The following is a 27,550-nucleotide window of genomic DNA, read 5'->3' as shown; positions in this document are numbered from 1 at the left end:
GCCAATTACGTGGGCCTAAGAATCACCTAGGATGAGCAACTTTGTGACAGATCTATATTAGGTTAACTGAGTTGAGAAGGCTCACCCGAAATTTGAGTTTGCTTATTCCAAAGGCCGGAGTCATAGAAAGAATAGAAAGAAGAAAACAAGTGGAGGAGCCCAAGCACACATCACTCCTTCCTAACTGTGGATGAAATGTGGCCAACTACCTCAAGCTCCTGCTATTAAGACTTTCACACCTCAAAGGATTGTACTCTCCAACTTTGAGCCCAAATGAGCCCTTCCTTCCTTAACTTGCTTTGATTGGAAATTTTGTCACAGCAACAAGATAAATAACTAATATTCATCTGGTTATGCTCTTTGCTCCTTGGAGTAGGGGAGTAAGGTTGGTTTTAAGCAAAGAACTAAGAAGCCCCATAGAAAGAAATAAAAGTTTGATTTCCTGAAAGTTCTAAAAGATGAATCTCCTTTGGGTAGAAAAGAAAGAAGTATCTCATCTAGGCTGAAAGTACTAGATAATACAGACAGATGGAGTAGCATGGACTGTAGAACTCAGTAGCAGCAGGTGACCATTCCTGGGAGATACTTAGAGCAGTAGATATCACCAGAACGGTGCAACTTAGACTTTTCTCAATCTCAGCACTCCTGACATTTTGAACCAGAAACCTTTTTATTATTGTGGCTGTTCTCTGTATTATACGTTGTATAACAGCATCTCTAATCTCTGCCCCACTAGATACAACTGGTGAGTAACATGGTCCCCAGTTAAGAATCTGTACTCTATAGAGACAGAAGGTAAAAGAAAGAGCAAAATTAGAGCTTAAAAAACTACCCAAGAAAGTGAGGAAATGGACCATGATTTAAAGCAAAGGAGTCCAAGACTCACACGGGTAGAAAATCCCACAACTGGATAGAGATATTGGTTGCAATGAATCTTATAATTCACAAAAGAAATAGCTGAGGTGACACATACAAACTGCTGTAACAACAAGCTTCAAATCATGTTGGCTTTATATTATAGAGGTTTCTGGAAGATGTTGACATGTTCTACCATCTTTGCTTCATTCTCTTTACTGCCTCACCAAAGAAAGCAACTATACTTGTTAAATGAATGGTTGTGAAAGAGCAATCAGTATACTGTGTTAAACTTGCCTTTGCTTACAGCTACTACAAAGTGAATGACAACAAGTTATTCCTTCTTTAATGAAGATATAGTGGGAGGAAATATGACTGATTTTCCATGCATACCTTCAGTTATCACTTCAACAACAACAGTACCTGAATCTATCCAGATGTGATTCATTTTTTTGAAGGAGGACGTATCTTTCTACTTGGTGCCAAGTGCAACAGTAAGCATCCAAATAAAATGTTTCTGTTATAAAAAATATTCTTTTTTAAATTAAAATATAATTATACCATTCCCTCTCTTCTTTCTTCCTTCCAACTGCTATGTACCCGCCTTGCTCCCTCTTGAAATCAAAGTTCCTGTAATTAAAAAGAGCCACCTGGTTAGTTCATATTGTTGTTCCACCTATACCCCTGGAGCTCGTGTCTCTAGCTGCATATATAGCAGAAGATGGCCAAATCAGCCATCAGTGGAAAGAGAGACCCATTGGTCATGCAAACTTTATCTGCCTCAGTACAGGGGAACACCAGAGCCAAGAAGTGGGAGTGGGTGGGGAGGGGAGAGGGAGGGAGGGTATGGGGGACTTTTGGCATAGCATTGCAAATGTAAATGAAGAAAATACCTAATAAAAGTTTTAAAAAAGAGCCACCTGATAGATTGACCAAGCATGCCCTTATAAGAAACCAAGGTACAAACTGGTGCAAAATAAGCAATCCTCGTTGTAGTAGCTTAATATTGTACAGGAAAGGTTCTTTGTTTGTTTGTTTGTTTTTGTTTTTCGAGACAGGGTTTTTCTGTGTAGCTCTGGCTGTCCTAGAACTCACTTTGTAGACCAGGCTGGCCTCGCCTCGAACTCAGAAATCTGCCTGCCTCTGCCTCCCGAGTGCTGGGATTAAAGGCGTGCACCACCACGCCTGGCTCAGGAAAGGTTCTTAACCTTCCTAATGTTCTGACCCTGTAACACAGTTCCTCATGCTGTGGTGACCATCCCCCCCCCCACAACCATAACATTATTTTTCACTGCTAGTTCATAACTCCAATCTTACTAAATGTCTGTGTTTTCTGGTGGTCTGAAGGCAACCCCTGTGAAAGTGTAGGTCCCTCCCAAAGGGGTCATAACAAGCAGGTTGAGAACCACTACTATAGATGTTTCTGTGCTGACAAACTGAGGTCTTCTTCACACAACTCTTTTGTCAGCTCTCTTTCAATCAGACTATTTTGTGATTCCAGGAATCTTAAACTACACTGCCGAACCCTCTCAAAAGAGGGAGGTATGGAAAGGGAATGTTAAAATTCTTCCAGAATGTCAATAATTTAATCAATCTAGTTGTCTATCAACAGATTGAAACATTGTTGCAAATGCACATGCATGCAAGCATGCACACATGCATGCAAGCATGCACACATGTGCACAGGGACATGTGAATACTATAAAGTTCTAAAGAAAAACGATGCTTAAAAAATTGCAGGAAAATGGTTAGACTTAGAATGTTAAGGAATATCACACAATCTCAGAAAGAAAACAACAACACATATGTTCTCACTCATCTGTAGAATCTACCCAATAATAAATGTATATGTGTAAATAGATGTTAATGTGGGTAATATATAACTTAAAGAAAGAGCCCAAGAAAGACAAAGTATAAGGGAATGAGGAAGGACTGAATTGGGTAATAACCATAAATTATCAAAGGCAATACAAAGTTAACTTTTTTCCTAATTGTAATTTTGTCATGGTTATTTTTATTTGGCTTTGGCCAAATAAGTGCAAAAATATATTTAATAGCAAAGTGTAAAATTTTACTTGAGTTTCCACCACTTCGATTCCCAGTGTCTATTCTAACTGCATAAAAGTTTATTGAGCTTTATAGAATTTAAGTATGGTTAATTTTGGTTTATGGTGTTTTCACTTATTTGTAAGATCTCTTACAATAAAGTTTATAAAATGGACCAACGTAAAAAATGAATGTGGAATGGTGTCAGCGTTTGGAAGCTGATTATGGGGTGGATCCCTGGATACGGCAGTCTCTAGATGGCCCATCCTTTTGTCACAGCTCCAAACTTTGTCTCTGTAACTCCTTCCATGGGTGTTCTGTTCCCAATTCTAAGGAGGGGCATAAGGACGCAGATATAGCTGTCTCTTGTGAGACGATGCCGGGGCCTAGCAAATACAGAAGTGGATGCTCACAGTCAGCTAGTGGATGGATCACAGGGCTCCCAATGGAGAAGCTAGAGAAAGTACCCAAGGAGCTAAAGGGATCTGCAACCCTATAGGTGGAACAGCATGATGAACTAACCAGTACCCCGGAGCTCTTGACTCTAGCTGCATATGTATCAAAAGATGGCCTAGTCGGCCATCACTGGAAAGAGAGGCCCATTGGACATGCAAACTTTATATGCCCCAGTACAGGGGAACGCCAGGGCCAAAAAAAAAAAAAAAAAAACTGGGAATGGGTGGGTAGGGAAGTGGGGGGGAGGGTATGGGGGACTTTTGGGGTAGCATTGGAAATGTAATTGAGGAAAAGATGTAATATATATATATATATATATATATATATATATATGAATATGGAATGTGTGGATTCTTCTGAACTTTCAAGACTCAAGATCTGCAAGGGCAGACAGCATCCATGGCTCCAACCCCATCACAGACAGCAGCCTATTGCTCATTCTATGTAAGTGCCACCCAGTGGTCCAGGAAAAGATGGAAACAATTCATTCAATCATATACCAACGTCTTCAGAAGTCAATCAGGCATGGCAAGGAAACTACTGTTCATGAGAAAAATGAAAACAGGCAGAAGATAAAGAGAGAAGTAAAAACAGTCAAAGTTAGGGAAGTAGGGGGCTCTAATGGAAAGAAGGGAATCATTGCATGTCCTGTTAAACTAACAGAGAAAGTAATACCTAAAAATAGAGGCAGAGGGGAAAAGTGTGCTATGATCACAGAGGGACAGTTCATGGTGCTTTCCAAAGAGAACCTCCACTGCTTTCTATGAGTCAGGTCTTTGTATTTCTGACATGCAGGTTAGAACAACAAGGAATCTTGAATGTATCTTATGAATGAATGTACAATAATGTGATCTTTCTGGGAGGAAGAGACTGAGTATACCTAATATTTATGTAAGATTTTATCACATATGGGCAACTCCAGAAATAATGATGAAACTGTTGGGACCAATCCTTTGAATTACAAAGACGTTTTGATTGGCAGGGAACCGGTGTGATTACTTCCCGTCATAGCGTCATAGCTTTACTGTTCTTTCAGTAATCCAGGTGGCACATTTAGATCACTTTTGGTGAGAATAGAAATATGAAACCTAAATGATTGTGAATTGAGTGATGTTTGTGAGAAATATGTTTTTGAAAAGGCAACATATAGTGGGTTCACACTGAGTCCTAAATGTGTCAATATAATAAAGATAAATGCAAGATACTGACCTCATAAAATTATGCTTTACTCTTTTTGGCTTTATCTGTGACATCAAGGAGTTAGAGAAAGGTATGCGAAGGTAGAAAATGTTCCTCTTGCCTGCATAGACCTGTGGAAAATGACTTTTTGAAACAGTAACCTCAATACTGGACTATATGCAGGCTGTGCAAAGTTGGAACAGAAGCAAGCAGTGTGCATTTATTTTCCTTTCATTAGCTCCCTCTATCATACACATAAGTATTAACCCACACTGTTTATTGTTCTCTGTTATACATTTCTGTGCATATAGCATATCTGCATCTGCCGTGATAATGCTCCTAGACTTCAATATGTAAATATTCTCTATTGTTTCTGCCATATAGGCCCAAAGTAAGAATTTATTTGCTTCATTATAATGCACTTCTCAATTTTATTACCATTCTCAATTCTTTGCAAATGGCTTAGAGATCTTCTTCTACCATAGGCTACATTTAAATTTTAAATTTTCATGAGAATCACATGAAGATCCCAAACACTCCTACTTCATAATATTTTTGTTTCTTCAAAGGAGGCCCATATAGCGTTTTAAGAGAGGTAAAGAGATCAGTAGATTCTAGTGTCCTCAGGAAATTTGGGGTTCCAGGTTTGTGCTGCTTCAGTCAACTGCATTCCTAACACTGAGAGTAACTGAAGACTGCTAAGCAGAAAGAAACTCGTGTATATATCAACTATTCATTAACCAGTCATATTTTATTCTAAAAGAGAAATGTTTGTACAAATAAATGTGATCTCATGTCAGTCCCTTTAAAAAGGAAACATTCTTATTCATTAAATTTGTTCTTTGACAATTCCATACATTATGTAATGCATTCTAATTACTCTCTCCTCTACCCTGTCTTATCTCTCTCCCATCCTTATCAGTACCCCATCACCATTACCAAACCCTGTCCCAGATTTACATCATTTGGTTTTGTGACTGATTTAGTTTAACGAGAGCAATCCACATGATTGGGAGTGCCAGTGGCACCTGGTAAGGTCATCAGTGTGTACACAGGTGAAGGCAATGGCACTCTCCCTGGCACACTTTCTGAATCTATCAGAAGCAAAATAGTTCAGCAGGGGTGGGTAGGAGCCCCTAAGCCTCTCCTCCATCCATGCCTGGCTCTTGACAGGCCCACTCTTGTGCAGCCCCAAGGCTTCTGTATGTTTGTGCTGGAAATGACTGTGTCTTGCAGGATATGTAACATTTTTCAATCCTCCCTATCTTCTGACTCTTGCATTCTTTGTACCATTTCTTCTGCAATGTTCCCTGATCTTTCAAAGGGATGCTATGTTTGTTTAGGAAGGAACACTGATCAGGCACTTGAAAAGGGTGGAGGCACAAGTTTCTGCATTCACCATAATTCATTGAAAAGAAAACATGTTTTTAGTGGTACATTTATTACTGATGCAATGTTCTCATTTTAAATACAAAAAGGTCATGAAAATGTAGAAGATATTTCATAGTTGGTGAAATGAATGACTTGCTCATATACCAGGCAACACTTCAGTTCCTCTCTGTAACTCCTCTTACACATCCTGAACAGTCAAAATAGATTTACACTTAAGAAGACCACATATATTCCCCTGGGAAACACAGTCCTGTTTGATTCCATTTTGCCAGAAGGCTTGACAGCCATCTATACAGTACCCAGCACATTCTGACTTCCCTTTCATGAGTCACGAATTGAAAGGCATGACCAGGAATGGGAGATGTCTTTTTTAGTCATTGCAAGCAGGGACAGTTGAATTTGGTTTCATTTAAAGTTAATTGCACATTTTGACTGATTTTGGTTTTGGCAAAATCTAAAGCATATTTTGAAAATCGCTTTTCCCATTAAATGCTAAAACCCTTTATTTTTAAAAGGAAATGTAATCCATATGTTTGGAATTTGTTTACATTAAAATTATAAAATGTATGTATTTTTTTATTCATGTCCCAGAAGCTTTCTTCACTATTTTGAAATTTTCTTTTAAAAAATCAAGATTTGATACATTGCCAAAAACTAATGGGAACAAATCCATAACTATTAGAAATATCAATTTATGATTCCTTAAGGTCTGACTTAGTAAAATATATCATTGGGTTTTAGTCATCTTGTGGAGAAAATGATGTTCTTTCTTTAAAGTAAAATACCCATACTTGTAGTGGCTCCACTCTTCTCATGGAGAGAGGCTTTCTTTAGCTTACCTTTATTAAGCTGTTTGACCAAGGTCGATTTTGAAAAGTCATAATTCAGGACAACTAGCTAACCAGGAGCTGAGAATTTTAAGATATGCTTTTCATTTAAAATATATCTAAAATTAAGAGGTTCCACTTTTGTAGTTTTCACAGTCAGACATCTCCAACTGGACCAGGAGTTAACAGCTGTTAAGAGTGTCCACTGCTCATTCAGAGGACTTGAGTTTGATTTTCAGAACTCACACAGCACCAGGTCAGAGCTTCAAGGGTACTTGGATTCATGTACACAAACCCACATGCAGAGACACCTACATACATAATAACAAAATAGTAAAAATAAATCTTTTAGGACCACTGTGTTGAAATTAGGTAAAGGCTGGAAGAAGCTGAGTAGGAATGTGACCCCATAAGAAGACTAGCAGTTTCAACTAACCCAGACCCCTGTGATCTCTTAGACACTGAGCCACCAACCAGGCAACATACACTAACTAGCTTGTCCGAGGCCCGACTCATACAGAGCAGAGGACTGCCTGATCTGGCCTCAGTGAGAGAAGATGCACCTAACCCTCCAGAGACTTGATGCCCCAGGCAATGAATAGGCCTGGCCAGGATGGGGGTGGGGGTGAACGTCCTCTTGGAGACAGGATGGGGGAGGGAGGAGGAATGGGATGAGGAACTGTGGGAGGGCAGACCAGGAGGGGAATAACAATTGGACTGTAAAAAAAAAAATAAAAATAATAAGAAAAATACAAAAAAAAATCTTTAAAAATTCTCCCACCTGATTGGAAGCTGGTACAACCACTCTGGAAATCAGTTTGGCTGTTCCTCAGAAAATTGAACATAGTACTTCCGGAAGATCCTGCATTACCTCTCCTGAGCATATACTCAGCAGATACTCCAACTTGTAATAAGGACACATGCTCCATTATGTTTATAGCAGCCTTATTTATAATAGCCAGAAGCTGAAAATTACCCAGACGTCCCTAAACAAAGGAATGGATACAGAAAATGTGGTACATTTACACAATGGAATACTACACAGTTATTAAAAACAATGAATTTATGAAACTCTTAGATAAATGGATGGATCTGGAGGATATCATCGTAAGTGAGGTAACCCAATCGCAAAAGAACACACATGATATGCACTCACTGATGAGTGGATATTAGCCCAGAAGCTCAGAATACCCAAGATACAATTTGCAAAACATATGAAACTCAAGAAGAAGGAAGACCAAAGTATGGATACTTCGTTCCTTCTTAGAAAGGGGAACAAAATAACCATGGAAGGAGTTACAGAGACAAAGTTCAGAGCAGAGACTGAAGGAACGACCATCCAGAGACTGCCCCACCTGGGGATCCATCCCATAAACAACCACCAAAACCAGAAACTGTTGTCGATGCCAAACAAGAGCTTGTTGACGGGAGCCTGATATAGCTGTCTTCTGAGAGGATCTGCCAGTGCCTGACAAATACAGAAGTGGATGCTTACAGCCATCCATTAGACTGAGCACAGGGTCTCCAATGAAGGAGCTGGAGAAAGTACCCAAGGAGCTGATGGGGTTTGCAGCCCCATAGGAGGAATAACAATATGAACTAACCAGAACCCTCAGAGCTCCCTGGGACTAAACCACCAACCAAAGAAAACACATGGTGGGACCCATGACTCTAGCTACATATGTAGCAGAGGTTGGCCTAGTTGATCATCAATGGGAGGAGAGGCCCTTGGTCCTATGAAGGTTCTATGCCCCAGTATAGGGGAATGCCAGAGTGAGGAAGCAGGAGTGGGTGGGTTGGGCAGCAGGGAGTGTGGGGAGGGGATAGGGGATTTTCTGAGGGGAAACTAGGAAAGGGGATAACATTTGAAATGTAAATAAAGAAAATATCTAGGAAAAAAATAGAATAGGACCAGACTAGAAATATCCAACCTGACAATAAGAAAATAAGAGGTGGCAAGATAGCCTGGTGTTCCATTCAAATGAGGCTGATCTTTGCCTAAATATCATGAAATTGTCTTTGTCTTTGCATAAGAATAGAAAAACTCTTTTGGGGAAGGACCAGATAGTAACTATTTTAAGTTTGCAAGCCATATTCTTTCTGTTACAGCAATTCGGTTTTGTTATTGAAGTGCAAAAATCAATATAGAAAATACATGAATAAACATGTCGTTATGTACCAATAAAAGTAAATCAATGCTTTAAGAGCTATGTATAGGAAATTTCCCCCTGTGCCAATGAGTTCAAGGCTCCTTTTCACTTTCTCCTCTATTAGATTCAGTGTATGTAGTTTTATGTTGAGATCATTGATCTACTTGGACTTGAACTTTGTACAAGGTGACAAATATGGGTCTATTTTCACTTTTCTACATACAAGCAGCCAGTTAGACCATCACCATTTGTTGAAGATGTTTTCTCTTTTTTTCATTGTATATTTTTTGGCATCTTTGTCAAAGGTCAAGTGACTATAAGTGTGTGGTTTTATTTCTGGTTCTTCAATTCTATTCCACTGATCAACCTGTCTGTCTCTGTACCAACACCATGCAGTTTTTATCACTATTGCTCTGTAGTAAAATTTGAAGTCAGGGATGGTGATTCCCCCAGCTGTTCTGTTATTGTTAAGAATTACTTTCTCTATTCTGGGTTTTTTGCCTTTCCAGATGGATTTGAGAATTGCTCTATCCATGTCTTTGAAGAATTGTGTTGGAATTTTGATAGAGATTACATTGAATCTGATTGCCTTTGGTAGAATGGAATGGCTATTTTTACTATGTTAATTCTGCCAACACATGATCATGGGAGATCTCTCCATTTTCTGAGATCTTTGATTTCTTTCTTGAGAGACCTGAAGTTACTGTCATACAGGTTTTTCACTTGTTTGGTTAGAGTTACCCCAAAATATTAGATATTATTTGTGGCTATTGTGAAGGGAGTTGGTTCCCTAATTTCTTCCTCAGCCTGTTTCTCCTTTGTATAAAGGAAGGCTTCTGATTTATTTGAGTTAATTTTATATCCTGCCACATTGCTGAAGTAGTTTATCAACTGGAGAATTTCTCTGGTAAAATTTTTAGGGTTCGCTTATGTATACTATCATATAATCTGCAAATAGTGGTACCTTTATTTCTTCTTTTCCAATTTATATCCCCTTGATCTCTTTTTGTTGTCTTATTGTTCTAGCTATCACTTTGAGTTCTACATTGAATAGATATGGGGAGAGTGGGCATCCTTGTCTTGTCCCTGATTTCAGTGGGATTGCTTCTAGTATGTCTCAATTTAATATAATATTGGCTGTTGATTTGCAGTAAATTGTTTTTATTATGTTTAGAAATGGGCCTTGAATTCATGATCTCTCCAACACTTTTAACATGAAGGGGTGTTGTATTTTGTCAAATACTTTTTCTCCATCTAAGGAAATGATCATGTGATATTTTTCTTTGAGTTTGATTATATAGTGGATTATGTTAATGGATTTTCATATATTAAACCAACCTTGCATCCATGGAATGAAGCCTTCTTGATCATGGTGAATTATGCTTTTGATGTGTTCTTGGATTCAGTTTGTAAAAATTTTACTGAGTATTTTTGCATTAATATTCATAGGCGAGATTGGTATGAAGTTCTATTTTTTGTGTGGGTCCTTGTGTAGTTTAGGTATCAGAGTAATTATGGCTTCATAGATAAATGAGACCTCATGAAACTGGAAAGATTCTTTAAGGTGAAGGACATAGTCAATAAGGCAAGTTGGTAACCTACAGATTGGGAAAAAATATCTTTGCTAACCCCACATCTGATAGAGGGCTAATATCCAAAATATATAAAGAACTCAAGAGTTAATCACTGAAAAACCAAACAATCCAATCAAAAAAATGGGGTATAGAACTAAACCGAGAATTCACATCTGAGGAATCTCAAATGGCTGAGAAGCTCCTAAAGAAATGTTCAAAGTTCTTAGTGATCAGAGAAATGCAAATCAAAAGGATCCTGAGATTCCACCTTACACCAATCAGAATGGCTAAGATCAAATCCTCAGGTGACAACACATGTTGGAGATGATGTGGAGAAAGAGGAACACTCCTCCAATGCTGGTGGGATTTCAAACTGGTACAACCACTCTGGAAATCAATCTGGAGGTTCTTCAGAAAATTGGAGAAAGATCTACATTAAGACTCAACTATACCACTCTTGGGAATAAACCCAAAAGTTGTCCCAGTTCACCATGGCAGAGGGGCATGTGTTCCACTATGTTCATAGCTGCCTTATTTGTGATAGCCATGTGGAGATTGGTGGGTGGGGAGGAGGTATGGAATGTGGAATGGTTGGAAGGTGGATGGGGGTTGGATAAAATCTGGAGTGTAAAAAAAATAATTAATAAAAAAGGAATAAAAAAGAAATGTAAATAAGGAAAATATCTAACAGTAAAAAAAAAAAAAAAAAAGATCATGCTCAGAGCAAATAGTAAAAGAAAGGTCAACATTATTAGTTGCACGTGGCATTCTTTGGAGAGCGAATTCCCCATCATAGCAAGCAAAAGGAGAGAAGAGCATCAATGAAATATTTTTGAAAAATTCCTTTAAGTTCTGTTCTGATTGTCCTTTTGTGACCCTCCAATATGTCCTCCTTATTTCTTGACCCCTGTTCTAATATCCAAGTGGGAACTTTTCCACTTATAAACTGGGGGAGGTATTAGAATATTTCTGAACTCTCTGATCACTTCTTAAATCCTTTGGAAACATTTAATTTAATATAGAAATGTTTATTGGTTTCATTCTTGGTTACCTACCTGGGCAGTGAACTGAAGTGATATATTGGAAATGAACTTATTTTCCCCATAATTATAAACAATTATTATTGAATATAAATAACAATAGAAGAAAGGCAAACTTTTCCTATAAGTACTAGAACTCTATCCATTCTGTTTCTGTGGCTCTGCCCCTGGTTTAATGATCGGAGACAAGAGGAGGAAATAAGAATTCCACTGCAAGAAAACAAAAGAACACTTAGCATCTTTCCTAAACAGCTTACTTCAAAGGACAGCATCCCCATTGAGAACAACTTGCATGTGTGTTTCTACTTGTTCTGTTGCTTGTTCATATGCTCCTGCCTCCATCATGGCAAAATACTGAAGCTGGCCTTCTGGAGGAATATAGAGGAGGGGCAAGATGCAGCAGTCAACCCAATTAATCTGTTCTAGATCTACTGCCCAGAAAGCTGATTGCAGATGCATGAGCAAGTTCAGACAATGTCAGCAGAACCACTGACTCATGCAGTCAAAGGCATAATACATAGTTGTTTTAAACTACTGAAAATAACAAGATTATCAGGAGGTTGAGAATGAGTTCACAGCAACTGGTCAAAATGCAGCATAGAAAGCCCACAAGGAAAATTAGTAAGTGAGAAAGAAGGAAGTGATACATTTAATATTTGTTCAATTGCAGACATTTAGCTAAAGAGAAAGGCTTGCAAATAAGTCATTTTGAAGAGATGAAAGTTGGGAAAGTTTTATGAATGATTAATGACATCAATACACAGCAGTCACAGACTCCAAATAGATGAAAATTACCCACAGTAAAACATTGTGTATTAAAATGTGGAAAACAAAATTGGCAAGACATTGGTTTTCTTCTAATTGGCCAGAAACTAATTATATAGAAAAACTTCTTGCAGTCAAATTGAGAATCTTTTAAATCTTGTTTAAACTTTATTTTTATCTTATTTGTTTTGTCGTTCTGTCTGAATGAATGTATATATACCACTTGTGTGCTTGGTGCCCATAGGCCACAAGAGTTCAGAACCCCTGGGACTGGGGTTACAAACTGTGTGAGCTGCAATGTGGGTACTGAGAATTGAAGCCAGGCCATCTGGAGAAGCAACTAGTGTTTATAAATGCTAAGCTATTTCTTCAGCCTCCAAGAAATGTAGCTTTTAATATTATTTATTCAGAGCTATGTGCCCCCAACAAATATTGAGAATTGTATGCTATAAGAAAGAAGAGATGCATTTACATTATATAATTCCAAGGTTACAACTAGTAAGTTTCAGCTTGCATATTTTATCAATCATAGCCTGGCTCCACAGCTTATGCTGTCAACTACCACTGCATGATATAAGCATATGACTGTGATCCAAGGTTCAAGAATGCAACCGTTGACCACAAATCACCATAGTGTATGAAAGAGCATATAAAAAGTATAGAAGCAAGAAGAGACACCAAACTCGTGCTATCAAACACCATAGCTTAGCCCAGTCAAACTAGTTTTGCTCAGAAACTTCAATCTTGTTTGAGATCATGAAGAGTAATGCTGATTATGCCACTCAACGTTCATGATATACCAGCACCAGGAGGCTTAACCCTCCCCCCAAGGAATTGTTGCCTCCTGATTGTGATTGTCTGTATGTACAAAGGATAAAGTTTCATCTCTCTACAACTTAGGTTTATAGATTTCAACATAAGTCAAAAGAATTCAAACAGAAGAACAAATGCAAGGTTGGTTCTTGTCTTTCAGATACAATCTCAAATAAAATCCAGGTGTGGCAGCACACACCTTCAATCCCAGGCAGAAATAGACGGATCTCTGTAAGCGTGAGGCCAACTTGGTCATCACAGTGAATTCTGTGACAGCCAGAACTACATCCTGACGCCCTGTCTTAAACAAACAAAACAAACAAAACCAACAAAAATCCAATCTTAGGTTCACATTAAACACAATTATATATATACATATATATACATATATATATAATAACATATATTATATATTTTGCTAAAGTAGCTCTAAGTCTATATATAATATGTATGTTATATATTACATAGCACTTTTTATTTATACTTTGATTTTTTATTAATTAATTAATTTTTTTACACTCCAGATTTTATTACCCTCCAGGCCCACCCTCCAACTGTTTCACATCCCACACCTTCTCGCCACACCCCTGCCTCCATGTGGATGTCCACACCCCCCACCCCACCAAACTTCTAAACTCCCTGAGGTCTCCAGTTTCTTGAGGGTTAGGTGCATCATCTCTGAATGAACACAGACCCTGCAGTCTTCTTCTAAAGTGGGATCCATCCCACTTTGGGCCTGTTGCTAGACCTTCTTTTCCTCAGGCTCCTCTTCATTTCCATCCCTGTAATTCTTTCAGACAGGAACAATTATAGGTCAGAGATGTGACTGTGGGATAGTAACCCCATCCCTCACTTGAGGTCCTGTCTTCCTGCAGGAGATGGGCTAAGTTCCTTCTCCCTACTGTAGGGCTTTTCATCAAAGATACCTCCCTTTGAGTTCTGAGAGTCTCTCACCTCCCAGGTCTCTGGTGCATTCTGGAGTATTCCCCCCAACCTCTTATTTCCTGGGGTTGCCTGTTTCCATTCTTTCTGCTGACCCTCAGAGCTTCAGTCCTTTTCCTTCAGTCAATACCTGATCATGTTCCACTCTTCCCCCCACTCTCCTTCATCTACTTTGCCTCCCAGGTCCCTCCCTCCCTCCCTCCCCACTTTTGATAGCTTTCTTAACTCTCTCAAGTGGGACTGAGGCATCCCCACTTGGGCACTTCTGCTTGTTGACCTTTTTGAGCTCTGTGGATTATAATCTTGGGTATTCTATATGTTTTTGGTCTAATATCCACTTATTAGTAAGTACATACCATGGATGTCCTTTTGGGTCTGAGTTACCTCACTCAGGGTGATATTTTCTAGATCTATCCATTTGCCTGCAAAACTCAGGATATCCTCATTCTTAATAGCTGAGTAGTATTCCATTGTGTAAATGAACCACATTTTCTGTATCCATTCTTCTGTCATGAGACATCTGGGTTAAGAAGAATTGACACCAATTTTCCTCAAACTATTCCATAAAATAGAAAGAGAAGAAACACTACCTAGCTCGTTCTATGAAGCCACAATTACTCTGATACCTAAACCTCACAGGGACCCAACCAAAAAAGAGAACTTCAGACCAATCTCACTTATGAATATTAACGTGAAAATACTCAATAAAATTCTTGCAAACTGAATCCAAGAACACATCAAAATTATCATTTACCACAATCAAGATCAAGTAGGCTTCATCCCAGGGATACAAGGTTGGTTTAATACACAAAGATCCATTAGCTTAATCCACTATATAAACAAACTCAAAGAAAAAAATCACATGATCATCTCCTTAGATGACATGATCATCTCCTTAGATGCAGAAAAAGCACTTGACAAAATACAACAGCCCTTCATGATAAAAGTATTGGAGAGATCAGGAATTTATTTACATTTCAAATGTTATCCTTTTTCCTGGTTTCCCCTCTGAAAACCCTGCTATTACCTCCCCCTGTTCACCAACCAATTCATTCCCACTTCCTGGTCCTGGCATTCCCCTACACTGGGGCATAGAGCCTTCACAGGACCAAGGGCTTCTCCTCCCATTGATGACCAGTGAGACCATCATCTGCTTCATATGCTCCTGGAACCATGGGTCCCACCAATATGTACTCTTTGTAGTATGTACTCTTCTAGTCCCTGGGAGCTCTGGGGGTACTGGTTGGTTCCTATTGTTGTTACTCCTATTGGGCTGCAAACCCTTCAGTCCTTTCTCTAGCTCCTCTATTGGGGACTCTGTTCTGAGCATGATCTTATTTTAAGTAGTTACTTAAGTAGTTGAAGAAAAGTTTCTAGGATGTATTTAATATACAGATATTTAAATTTCATTGTCAAAAAAAGTTGATAAGAAACAAAGCAGTTGAATTGGGCATATGATTATCACTTACAGACATGTCTCTTAAATATTTCTGGGAACAATTCCCCATTCTATGACATAATGTGAATTATTACAAAGATAGAATTGAAGGGGGCTAAGAGCACATATTATCTAGCAGACAGAGTTTAATTTATAATATATATATTTTTAACCACCCTTGGTTCTTGGAGTCAACTGATGGTATTATATCACCTTCATTGATGTATGTCAGAGGTTATTTGATCAGCAAACTTAACCTCTGAGTCACTCTGCATTCCACAGCTCCTAGGCCTTCTTGAGAAAATCAGAGGCCTCAGCTACTAAAGGGAAGGGAAGGAGTCTAATGGGCCTCAGTATTTTAAATTGAGACATATGACTAAGTCCTTGTCAACAGAATGTAATACTAAGTCATAAAAACCAGTTTCCTGCCACTATTTAAAATATATTTTACAGAGCTGGAGAAATGGTTCAGCAGTTAAGAGCACTGACTGCTCTTCAAGAGGGCTGGGATTCAATTCCCAGCACCCATACAGCAGCTCACAACTCTCTGTAAATCCAGTCCCAAGGATATCTGACATTCCTACAAGCATACATGCAGGAAAAACACCAATGCAATAATATATATAAAATAATGATTTTTCACAAAACCATTTAGTCTTTTTTTCTTAATAAAAATATTTAAAAATTACTGAAAACTGTACTATCTATCCATCTTTGCTGCCTAACAATCCACCTAAAACTGTGTGGCCTAAAAGAAAACAACTATTTTGCTTGTGATTCTATTTTAACATTTTCAGAAGGGCTCAGCTGGTCAGTTCTTCTATAAACCACATTTGAGATAATTCATATAGCTATGCTCAACAGCATTGACTGAAGAGTGAGTCTCAGTTGTAGTAGTTCGTCTCATGAGATCTCATTTAGTCAGGATTTTTACATATTGGTTGAGAAGATTCCAGCAGGAGGTGCCAGTGTTGAAGATTCTGAATTAGCGAGAGGGAGGGGGGGGATCCAAAAACATTATTCACCAAAATATTTTTATGACACCGATCTAAGGTTGAGGTTATTTTAATTTTTGTTTGTTTGTTTGTTTTGTTTTTTGAGACAGGGTTTCTCTCTATAGCCCTGGCTGTCCTGGAACTTACTTTGTAGACCAGGCTGGCCTCGAACTCAGATAGCTGCCTGCCTCTGCCTCCCGAGTGCTGGGATTAAAGGCATGTGCCACCACAGTTATGTCCCTGATGATAAACAAGACATAGCTAATTGAAATCCCTGAAAATATAATGATCTTTATTGCCTATTGTTAAATTAATTAAGAAATAAGATGTTATCATGCTTAGTAACTATTATTTCAAGGTTTATTTGTTAACACAATATAGCCTATAATGTTGTAATAGCTAATATGGGGAGAATGACCTTATTCACAAGTATGAGAAAATGCTTACTATTACTACATTTACAATAAAACCCTAATATAAAGCCCTGAGTTGTTTTCATTATACTCTTACTATCTTTTGTTTGATAATATTTATAATAGTATAGAATGTACATGGTTGTTCAACATGCACTAAATTATTTAATATGTGATAAAGAAATTATGTGCTTTAAAGACCAAGGCAAATTAAGCTAATTATTAAGTGATGCACAGAGACCATCAAGGTAGAATAGGCTGGGTCCTTTATTTCAGCAGACTCTGTTCTGCATTGATCACTTGGTGTGCTGGAAGTTGTCCATCCGTCCATCATTCAATATTAACATTATTCTTTGCACTAGCATTTGTTGGAGAAGAAACAGAAGGAACTAAGGATCCCTTTCAGAATACATAACACAGTAAATCTCTCTGTGATAACACAGATACCAAGAATCTTTGCACTGTTGAGTGTTATCTTTTTGCTTTCAGAGAAAAGCAGCTTCCAAGGATAAAAACTGCCTACAATGAGATACTGAACTTCACAAATAGAAGTGCCAAGTCACATTATTCAGGAAAAAATGTCAGATATGGAGAGCCCATGAGATAAAGAAGCCTTCTGCAAAAGCATTGTTGAAGCCTACAAAACACTTAAAGCCCCTAATCTATGTATATGTGAAAACATCTCCCCAGCTGGAGGAGCCAGGACCAGGTCAGGAGCAAAGAGAGTATGTAAGGATGCAGACTTAAAATGAGAAAGGCTGGCTCAAATGTCACCATGTGTGTATGATGACTTTTGATACAGAAGACTTGAAAGCATAGTTGCTCTATCAGCTCTCAGAATAAGGTCCAAATGAAGTACAGGACATGTCAGTAAAATATAGTAGCCTAAACCTAGAAAGTTTGTGGTTTTGTTTTATTCTAAATATTTAATTGATCAAAAAGTTTCATAACCTAAAGTGAAGCATTTCAAAAGGAATAATTCAGTGACATCAATATCGTCATAAGTTTGGGCAACCACTATCTCTATTCTAGCTCAACATATTTTCAGTTTTCTAAATGATATCTTATACCTATCAAGCTATTATGCTCCATCTGCCCTTTCTTGTCCTCTGGTAATCAATAGTTTACCTATCAGAAACAGTTCATATTATTGGTATCATTCAACACACAAACTCACATATCTGGCTCCTGAAGTTCAACATAATGACTGAATTTCATCCACTTTGTCAGATGAATTCACACTTCATTTCTTTTATGTGTGACCCCAATTCTACTGAAAATAATTCATTTACTTGTCATTCCACGAACTGTATTATTTTTCACTTTTTAGCTACTGTGGCTAGTGCCATAAATAATCTATGTATACAAAGATATACCTGAGTACCTACTTTCAGTTGTTTTTCAATATATTCATAGAAGAGAAAAGCTGCCTCCTTTTGAATATGTATTTTACTGGACCATAACCACACCCATATATTTATACATTTTATGAATTTTTCAACTATAATAGCAGAGGTTAGAATTTGTAACAGGGACCATATAGCCCCACAGACAAAAACAATTGCTATCAGTCAGCCTTATTACAGGAAAATGCTGCTGACTCTTGAGATACAAGAAACTCCACGCCCAATCTTTCTGACCTTTATGTAATTTAAGTTACTTTTTTCCCCCTCCCTTATGCGGTGGCAAGATACTGGAGTGTTTTTCCATCGATGATGATTAACACCATGTCAGGTTCTAAGTTAGAATGAGAAATGAATGCCTCTGAAAATTCCTCCTATTATCTCCTCTCTTCTATGTGAACCTTTCAGATCTTCTCTCAGTAAACAAAGAAAGATGAAGGGGGCGAAGGAGGAAGAAAGAAAGAGGAGAAAAATGCTGATGCTTGGGCTCTACCACTAAAGATCCTGGTTCCAACCCATGATGAACTTAGTTTGGGATGACGGTTGGCTTCCAGATGTTTGTAGCTTGCAGAAAAATTCCAACATGTGAAGTTTGTGGGGAACTGTACTAGAGTTCAAGAAGGAAAGTTTTGGAGTTTTATCAGCAGTGGCTGTTTTCAGAACAGGTCATTGGTAAATATGAATAAGAATTATATTAGTTCAAAACTCCAATTGGCTCTCTATCCATCAAGTGACTTCTATTAAATATTCTATATCATGCAACTAATTTAGGCTATCGTGGGAATCCATGCAACTCAAACCTGAATGCATTTCATTCTCCCTTTTCCAAGAAACTGCCTGGCCAAGCTGTGACCTGCTTCCTGCCTCTCATTGTATCAACAGCATAAGGCCACTGGGACCTCATCTTCTTTGAGAGCAGAATGTACACATTGATCCAACACTTCATGTTTTAAGCTTGTCTCTTTCTATTTCCACATTACACACTTATTATATTCAGATGACTCAACATAAGGCCAAATCTGCAGATGTTTGAAAACTTCCAGATGAATCATGAACTTATTCTTCCTTTACACTAATGTAAAGGTGCCAGCGTTCATGCTCAATATTGTATATTTCCAATGTGTTCTGATAAGCCTACATGTTCCAATTTCATCTCCTATATATTCAGATTAGAAGGCTCATGAATGTTTCTTAACAAAAGTAAAATTCTTGTCTGTGTGCCAGCCCACTGACCAGTGTGGCTGTGTCTATGACAGCTACCCCTCTAAACTATTACCTCCAGAGCCCTGTATTCCATTCTTTCAAAGGTGAAATCATTATCATGTGACTATCTCCATTCCTTGACCACCAGTCAATGACATTGCTTGTGGTCTCTTCATTAAAGCCTATTTCCTCAAGAAATTGGTCCTGTTTATAGCGTATATCACTTTTTAAATAGTGATTGTAATTTAAAAGCACAACCATTTTGACATGTGCAACATGACCTGCCCAGATATGGTTAATCTTAGAAGTCACTGCTTTAGTCACAGATTCAGTCACTGGTCCCTGGATCAGAAGCATCAGCATTACTAAAAAAAAACAAAACAAAACAAAAAAATAACCTATGACAAGTGTAAATTCTTAGACCCCAACACAGAACAACATAATTCAGGCTGCCTTGTCATGTGATAAGGAATGGATGCTCTTTCTTTTTTTTTAATTTTTTATTAGATATTATCTTAATTTACATTTCAAATGCTATACCCTTTCCTAGTTTCCTCTTCAAAAGTCCCCTATATGCTCCCCCCTCATCCTACTCCCCAACACACCCAAACCTTCTTCCTGGCCCTGGTATTCCCCTGTACTGGGGCATAGAATCTTCACAAGATCAGAAGTCTATCCTCCCAAGAGCCATCCAATGTTACCTATGCAGCTAGAGATAATAGTCCCACCATGTGATTTCTTCGATTGGTGGTTTAGCCCGAGGGAGCTCCGGGGGTGCTGGTTAATTCATATTGTTGTTCCTCCTATGGGACTGCAGACCCCTTCACCTCCTTGGTTACTTTATCTAGCTCCTTCATTGGGGACCCTGTGCTCTGTCCAATGGGTAATTGTGAGCATCCATTTCTGTATTTGTCAGGCACTGGCAGAGCCCCTCAGAAGACAGCTATATCAGGATCTGGTCAGGAAGCTCTTCTTGGCATCTGCAGTAGTATCTGGTTTTGGTGGTTGTTTATGGGATGGATCCCCAAATGGATGGTCTCTGGATGGTCATTCCTTCAGTCTCTGCTCCGAAATTTTTTTCTGTAACTAATTTCATGGGTATTTTGTTACCCCTTCTAAGAAGGATTCTGAGCTAATATCCACTTATCAGTAAGTGCATATCATGTGTGTTTTTTTGTGATTTGGTTACCTCACTCAGGATGATATCCTCCAGATCCATTGATTTGCCAAAGAATTTCATAAATTCTTTTTAATAGCTGAGTAGCACTCCATTGTATAAATGCACCACATTTTCTGTATCCATTCCTCTGTTTAGGGACATCTGGGTTCTTTCCAGCTTCTGGCTATTATAAATAAGGCTGCTATGAACATAGTGGAGCATGTGTCCTTATTACAAGTTGGAACATCTTCTGGGTATATACCCAGGAGTGGTATTGCTGAATCATCCAGTAGTACTATGTCCAATTTTTTGAGAAGCCCCCAAACTGATTTCCAGACCTGTTGTAACAGCTTGCAATCCCACTAGCAATGGAGGGGTGTTCCTCTTTCTTCACATCCTCGCCAGCATCTGCTGTCACCAGAATTTTTGACCTTAACCATTCTGACTGTTGTGAGGTGGAATATCAGGGTTGTTTTGATTTACATTTCCCTGATGATTAAAGATGTTGAGCATTTTATCAGGTGCTTCTCAGCCATTCAGTATTCTTCAGGTGAGAATTCTTTGTTTAGCTCTGTACCCCATATTTAATAGGGTTATTTGGTTTTCTGGAGTCCACCATCTTGAGTTCTTTATATATATATATTGAGTATTAGTCTCCTATCAGATTTAGGATTCATAAAGATATTTTCCCAATCTGTTGGTGGCCTTTTTGTATTATTGGCAGTGTCCTTTGCCTTACAGAAGCTTTGAAATTTTATGAGGTCCCATTTGGTGATTCTTCATCTTAGAGCAGAAGATGTAAGATGCTTACATTGCTCTTCTGTTCAGGAATTTTTCCCCTGTGCCCATATCTTTGAGGCTCTTCCCCACTTTCTCCTATAAAAGTTTCAGTGTCTCTCATTTTATGTGGATTTCCTTGATCCACTTAGACTTGAGCTTTGTACAAGGATATAAGAATGCCTTTCAACAGAGGAATGGATACAGAAAATGTGGCATATTTACACAATGGAGTACTACTCAGCTATTAAAAAGAATGAATTTATGAAATTCCTAGGCAAATGGATGGACCTGGAGGGCATCATCCTGAGTGAGGTAACCCAACAACAAAAGAACTCAAATGATATGTACTCACTGATAAGTGGATATCAGCTCAGAAACTTAGAATACCCAAGATACAAGATACAATTTATAAAACACATGAAACTCAAGAACAACGAAGACCAAAGTGTCGACACTTTGACCATTCTTAGAACTGGGAACAAAACACCCATGGAAGGAGTTACAGAAACAAAGTTTGGAGCTGAGACAAAGGATGGACTATCTAGAGACTGCCATGCCTAGGGATCCATCCCATAATCAGCCTTCAAACACTGACACCATTGTATATACTAGCAAGATTTTGGTGAAAGGACCCTGATATAGCTGTTTCTTGTGAGGCTATGCTGAGGCCTAGCAAACACAGAAGTGGATGCTCACAGTCAGCTATAGGATGGAACACAGGGCCCCCAATGGAGGAGCTAGAGAAAGTACCCAAGGAGCTAAAGGGTTCTGCAACCCTATAGGTGGAACAACAATATGAACTAACCAGTACCCCCAGAGCTCGTGTCTCTAGCTGCATATGTATCAGAAGATGGCCTACTTGGCTATTATTGGAAAGAGAGGCCCCTTGGTCTTGCAAACTTTATATGTCTCAGTACAGGGGAATGCCAGGGCCAAGAAGTGGGAGTTGGGGGGAGGGTATGGGGGACTTTTGGGATAGCACTTGAAATGTAAATGAAGAAAATACCTAATAAAAAATTGAAAAAAAAAAGAATGGATCAATTCTCATTCTTCTACATGATAACTGCCAGTTGAGCTAGCACCATTTGTTGAAAAAGCTGTCTTTTTTCCACTGGATGATTTTAGCTCCTTTGTCAAAGATCAAGTGACCGTAGGTGTGTGGGTTCATTTCTGGGTCTTCAATTCTATTCCATTGATCTACCTGTCTGTCACTGTACCAGTACCATGCAGTTTTTATCACAATTGCTCTGTAGTACAGCTTTAGGTCAGGGATGGTGATTCCCCAGAGGTTCTTTTATCCTTGAGAAGAGTTTTTGCTATCCTAGGATTTTTGTTATTCCAGATGAATTTGTAAGTTTCCCTTTCCAGCTCTGTAAAGAATTGAGTGGGAATTTTGATGGGAATACCATTGAATCTGTAGATTGCTTTAGGCAAGATAGCCATTTTTACTATATGAATCCTGCCAATCCATGAGCATGGGAGATCTCTCCATTTTCTGAGACCTTCTTTGATTTCTTTCTTCGGAGACTTGAAGTTCTTATCATACAGATCTTCCACTTCCTTAGTTAGAGTCATACCAAGGTATTTTATATTATTTGTGACTATTGATAAGGGCGTTGTTTCCCTAATTTCTTTCTCAGCCTGTTTATCTTTTGTGTTGAGAAAAGACACTGATTTGATGGAGTTAATTTTATATCCAGCTACTGTACTGTAGTTGTTTATCGGGTATAGGGGTTCTCTGGTAGACTTTTTAGGGTCACTTATATATACTATTATATCATCTGTAATTAGTGATATTTTGACTTCTCCCTTTCCAATTTGTATCCCTTTGATCTCCTTTTGTTGTCTAATTGCTCTGGCTAGGACTTCAAGTACTATATTGTATATGTAGGGAGAAAGTGGACAGCCTTGTCTAGTCCCTGATTTTAGTGGGATTGTTTCAAGTTTCTCTCCATTTAGTTTGATGTTGGCTACTGGTTTGCTTTATATTGTTTTTATTATGTTTAGGTGTGGGACTTGAATTCCTGATATTTCTAAGATTTTTATCATGAACCAGTGTCGGATTTTGTCAGATGCTTTCTCACCATCTAATGAGACGATCATGTGGTTTTTGTCTTTGAGTTTGTTTATATACTGGATTACTTTGATGGATTTACGTATATTAAACCATCCCTGCATCCCTGGTATGAAGCCTACTTGATCATGTTGGATGATCGTTTTGATGTGTTCTTGGATTCAGTGCGCGAGATTTTTTTTTGAGGAGAATTGGAATTAGGTCTTTGAAGATCTGATAATACTCTGTACTAAACCCACCTGGTCCTGGGCCTTTTTTTTTTTTTTTTTGGTTGAGAAACTACTAATGACTGCTTCTATTTCTGTAGGGGACATCAGACTATTTAGATCATTAATCTGATCCTGATTTAACTTTGGTACCTGGAATCTGTCTAGAAAATTGTCCATTTCATTCAGGTTTTCTGATTTTGTTGAGTATAGCCTTTTGTAGTAGGATTTGATGATGTTTTGGATTTCCTCAGATTGTGTTGTTATGTCTCCCTTTTCATTTCTGATATTTTAAATTAGAATACTGTCCTTCTGCTTTCTAGTTAGTCTGGCTAAGGGTTTATTTATCTTGTTGGTTTTCTCAGAGAACTAGATCCTGGTTTGCTTGATTCTTCTTGTTTCCACTTGGTTGATTTCAGCACTGAGTTTGATTATTTCCTGCCGTCTACTCCTCTTGGGTGAATTTGCTTCCTTTTGTTCTAGGGCTTTTAGTTGTGCTGTGAAGCTGCTAGTGTGTGCTCTCTCTAGTTTCTTTTTGGGGGCACTCAGCACTATGTTTTCCTCTTAGGAATGCTTTCATTGTGTCCAATAAGTTTGGGTATATTTTGCCTTCATTTTCATTAAACTCTAAAAACTCTGTAATATCTTTCTTTATTTCTTCCTTGACCAAGGTATCATTGAGTAGAGTGTTGTTCAGTTTCCACATGAATGTTGACTTTCTATTATTTATGTTGCTATTGAAGGACAGCCTTAGTCCATGGTTATCTGATAGGATGCATGGGATAATTTCAATATTTTGTATCTGTTGAGGCCTGTTTTGTGACCAATTGATAATTATATGATAATTATATGGTCAATTTTGGAGAAGGTGTCATGAGGTGCTGAGAAGAAGGTATATCCTTTTATTTTAGGATAAAATGTTCTGTAGATATCTGTTAAATCCATTTGTTTCATAACTTCTGTAAGTTTCACTGTGTCTCTGTTTAGTTTCTGTTTCCAGGATCTGTCCATTGATTACAGTGGGGTGTTGAAGACTCCTACTATTATTGTGTGCCATGCAATGGGAGCTCTGAGCTTTACTAAAGTTTCTTTATCAAAAGTGGATGCCCTTGTATTTGGAGGATAGATGTTCAGAATTGAGAGTTCATCTTGGTAGATTTTACTTTTGATGAGTATGAAGTGCCCCTCCTTGTCTTTTTTGATAACTTTGGGTTGGAAGTCGATTTTATTTGATATTACAATGGCTACTCCAGCTTGTTTCTTGTGACCATTTGCTTGGAAAATTGTTTTCCAGCCTTTTACTCTGAGGTAGTGTCTGTCTTTGTCTCTGAAGTGGGTTTCCTGTATGCACCAAAATGCTGGTTCCTGTTGTTGTAGCCAATCTGTTAGTCCATGTCTTTTTATTGGGGAACTGAGTCCATTGATATTCAGAGATATTAAGGAAAAGAAATTGTTACTTCCTATTATTTTTGTTGTTAGAGTTGGGATTCTGTTCTTGTGGCTGTCTTCTTTTAGGTTTGTTGAAGGATTACTTTCTTGCTTTTTCTAAGGCTTAATTCCCTACTTGTGTTGGAATTTTCCCTTTATTATCCTTTGAAGGGCTGGATTTGTGGAAAGATAATGTGTGAATTTGGTTTTATCATGGAATACTTTTGTTTCTCCATCTATGGTAATTGAGAGTTTTGCTGGGTATAGTAGCCTGGACTGGCATTTGTGTTCTCTTAGGGTCTGCATAACATCTGTTCAGGATCTTCTGGCTTTCATAGTCTCTGTTGAGAAGTCTGGTGTATTCCTAATAGATCTGCCTTTATATGTTACTTGACCTTTTTCCATTACTGCTTTTAATATTCTCTCTTTATTTAGTGCATTTGTTGTTCTGATTATTATGTGATGGGAGGAATTTCTTTTCTGGTCCAGTCTATTTGGAGTTCTGTAGGCTTCTTGTATGTTCTTGGCCATCTCTTTTTTTAGGTTAGGGAAGTTTTCTTCTATAATTTTGTTCAAGATATTTACTGGCCCTTTAAATTGAAAATCTTCACTCTCATCTCTATTATCTTTAGGTTTGGTCTTCTCATTGTGTCCTGGGTTTCCTGGATGTTTTGAGTTAGGATCTTTTTGCATTTACATTTTCTATGATTGTTGTGTTCATATTTTCTATGGAATCTTCTGCACCTGAGTTTCTCTTCCATCTCTTGTGTTCTGTTAGTGATGCTCACATCTATGTCTCCTGATTTCTTTCCTAGGATATCTATCTCCAGAATTGTCTCCCTTTGGATTTTCTTTATTGTTTCACTTCCATTTTAGATCTTGGATGCTTTTGTTCAATTCCTTCACCTGTTTGGTTGTGTTTTCCTGTAATTATTTAAGGGACTTTTGTGTTTTCTCTTTAAGGACTTCTACTTGTTTAGCTGTGTTCTCCTGTATTTCTTTAAAGGAGTTATTATTGTCCGTCTTAACATCCCCTACCAGCATCATGAGATATGATTTTAAATCCAAATCTTGCTTTTCCGTTGTTTTGGGGTATCCAGGACTTGCTGTGTTGTGAGTACTGGGTTCTGATGATGCCAAGAGGTCTTAATTTCTGTTGATAAGATTCTTACCTTTGCTTTTTCCTACCTGGTAATATCTGTTGTTAGATGTTCTAGCTGTCTCTGGCTGAAGCTTGTTCCTCCTGTGAGTATGTTAGCCTCTTTCAGCACTCCTGTGAGACCAGCTGTCTCCTGAGTCCCTGGGTCAGAGCACTCCCTGGAGGCAATCTCTCTCATGGTGGGGAAGGTGCACAGAGGACTGAGGATCAGCTCCACCTCCCCACTGAGGATGAAGGCCCAATGGGACCCCATCCAGGAAGCTCTGTTGCTTCTGTAGCCAGTATGTTCTCCTTTGTGGACAGGGCTCAGAGAGATCCTGGAAAGAAAATCGACCTTCTTTTTTTTTTTTTTTTTAAGTTTTAACCCCAAAACCCATTTTTGCATCTAGTTCATTGATCTATCATGGCCACATAGCTAACTCCAAAGAAATAGATGTTGATAGGGCCATGGGCTCAGAAAGGAGACATCGTTGAACAAGAATCTAACTTACATCATTGGGACATTGGATAAATATACCCAATACAGACCCTAATACCTATAAAATGTCAATAAATTCTATAAGACCAATAATTTTAATCAAACTACAACTACACAATATCAAAAAGAAACATGCAGATACAGACAATTTTTACCATTCTTTCCATTTCCTATGATAAACCCTAGAAAAGAGAGTTTCCACTCACACTTCCTTTCTGGTTCTACTTCTAAAGAACATATGCAGTATAAAATTCTTTATAAAAATAATCAAGTGAAATACCTGCTACAGCAATTTTCCCCATGATCATTTGCACTTTGAAAAGCTAATTTTTTTGTCTCCTAGTGTGTGTGTGTGTGTGTATGTGTGTTTAAAGAAAAGCCCAATTCCCATCTTTGATTCTCTAACCACACAAAACTGGCAAGAAACTAAAAGAAAAAGAAACCTTCCTCAAACATATAGTTAAGAGCATAAAAATTAACAAAAGTAATCAATTATCCAGTATAGAATCACTTAGTCAGGAAGGAGACTATCTTTCTTCTCTTTACTTTGCCTTATCTCAGTGACTAGGACATTATGGCCAATAATTAAGCATTTGTTGAAGTAAAACACATAGATTCGGATCAAGATGCCCACCAACTGTCAAACACTAACATCACTGTCTTTTTGAAAGGAGATCAGTGGGCTGGAGAGATGACTCTGCAGTTAAAAACACTGTTTTACCAAAGGATCTGGGTTCAATTCTCAGCCTCCACATGGTGTCTCACAACTGGTAAC

Source organism: Mus caroli, unplaced genomic scaffold (genome assembly GCF_978045245.1).
Source record: "Mus caroli unplaced genomic scaffold, Mus_caroli_1 scaffold_5, whole genome shotgun sequence".
Lineage (NCBI taxonomy): Eukaryota > Metazoa > Chordata > Mammalia > Rodentia > Muridae > Mus > Mus caroli.
The sequence above is the reverse complement of the archived record's forward strand: the minus strand, read 5'-3'. Positions refer to the sequence as shown.